Source organism: Oncorhynchus clarkii, unplaced genomic scaffold, assembly GCF_045791955.1.
Source record: "Oncorhynchus clarkii lewisi isolate Uvic-CL-2024 unplaced genomic scaffold, UVic_Ocla_1.0 unplaced_contig_12432_pilon_pilon, whole genome shotgun sequence".
Classification (NCBI taxonomy): domain Eukaryota; kingdom Metazoa; phylum Chordata; class Actinopteri; order Salmoniformes; family Salmonidae; genus Oncorhynchus; species Oncorhynchus clarkii.
In genome coordinates this window covers 1-1,457 of record NW_027260761.1, presented here as the reverse complement: position 1 = coordinate 1,457, position 1,457 = coordinate 1, and the positions used below count along the sequence as shown (strand labels likewise).

Here is a 1,457-nt window from a genome sequence, read left to right as displayed (position 1 = left end):
AATTTCAACTCTTTGTCCGTTTTTTCCCACAAGGCTGAAATATGTGCCCTCGCTTTGACATAAGTAAGCAAGGTTAGTTTGTATTTCATCCAACAATCTGTGCTACAAATTATGGCTACAGTATATGCAATTTCATCCACTTTTTGAGATTAGCTTTTGCTTACGGCCACACCGGCCTGAGTACGCCTGATCTCGTCCGATCTCGGAAGCTAAGCAGGGTCGGGCTTGGTTAGTACTTGGATGGGAGACCGCCTGGGAATACCAGGTGCTGTAAGCTTTTTGTCACTGCCTTGTGGAATTTCAACTCTTTGTCCGTTTTTTCCCACAAGGCTGAAATATGTGCCCTCGCTTTGACATAAGTAAGCAAGGTTAGTTTGTATTTCATCCAACAATCTGTGCTACAAATTATGGCTACAGTATATGCAATTTCATCCACTTTTTGAGATTAGCTTTCGCTTACGGCCACACCGGCCTGAGTACGCCTGATCTCGTCCGATCTCGGAAGCTAAGCAGGGTCGGGCTTGGTTAGTACTTGGATGGGAGACCGCCTGGGAATACCAGGTGCTGTAAGCTTTTTGTCACTGCCTTGTGGAATTTCAACTCTTTGTCCGTTTTTTCCCACAAGGCTGAAATATGTGCCCTCGCTTTGACATAAGTAAGCAAGGTTAGTTTGTATTTCATCCAACAATCTGTGCTACAAATTATGGCTACAGTATATGCAATTTCATCCACTTTTTGAGATTAGCTTTTGCTTACGGCCACACCGGCCTGAGTACGCCTGATCTCGTCCGATCTCGGAAGCTAAGCAGGGTCGGGCTTGGTTAGTACTTGGATGGGAGACCGCCTGGGAATACCAGGTGCTGTAAGCTTTTTGTCACTGCCTTGTGGAATTTCAACTCTTTGTCCGTTTTTTCCCACAAGGCTGAAATATGTGCCCTCGCTTTGACATAAGTAAGCAAGGTTAGTTTGTATTTCATCCAACAATCTGTGCTACAAATTATGGCTACAGTATATGCAATTTCATCCACTTTTTGAGATTAGCTTTTGCTTACGGCCACACCGGCCTGAGTACGCCTGATCTCGTCCGATCTCGGAAGCTAAGCAGGGTCGGGCTTGGTTAGTACTTGGATGGGAGACCGCCTGGGAATACCAGGTGCTGTAAGCTTTTTGTCACTGCCTTGTGGAATTTCAACTCTTTGTCCGTTTTTTCCCACAAGGCTGAAATATGTGCCCTCGCTTTGACATAAGTAAGCAAGGTTAGTTTGTATTTCATCCAACAATCTGTGCTACAAATTATGGCTACAGTATATGCAATTTCATCCACTTTTTGAGATTAGCTTTTGCTTACGGCCACACCGGCCTGAGTACGCCTGATCTCGTCCGATCTCGGAAGCTAAGCAGGGTCGGGCTTGGTTAGTACTTGGATGGGAGACCGCCTGGGAATACCAGGTGCTGTA

The 1,457-nt window shown here is 45.6% G+C and overlaps 4 non-coding genes and 1 pseudogene across 4 annotated transcripts; all 5 read left to right on the top strand.

The window, feature by feature from the left end:
* Window positions 1-158: 158 nt before the first annotated feature.
* On the top strand, window positions 159-277 carry LOC139401748 (5S ribosomal RNA). Its single transcript, XR_011633147.1, has one exon. It is a non-coding gene; the product is annotated as a 5S ribosomal RNA (ribosomal RNA).
* A 177-nt stretch (window positions 278-454) lies between these two features.
* LOC139401747 (5S ribosomal RNA) lies at window positions 455-573 on the top strand. The gene has a single exon (XR_011633146.1). It is a non-coding gene; the product is annotated as a 5S ribosomal RNA (ribosomal RNA).
* A 177-nt stretch (window positions 574-750) lies between these two features.
* Window positions 751-869, top strand: LOC139401746 (5S ribosomal RNA). The gene has a single exon (XR_011633145.1). It is a non-coding gene; the product is annotated as a 5S ribosomal RNA (ribosomal RNA).
* Window positions 870-1,046: 177 nt separating this feature from the next.
* Window positions 1,047-1,165, top strand: LOC139401745 (5S ribosomal RNA). The gene has a single exon (XR_011633144.1). It is a non-coding gene; the product is annotated as a 5S ribosomal RNA (ribosomal RNA).
* Window positions 1,166-1,342: 177 nt separating this feature from the next.
* LOC139401749 (5S ribosomal RNA) lies at window positions 1,343-1,457 on the top strand (annotated as a pseudogene; the record flags this gene model as incomplete).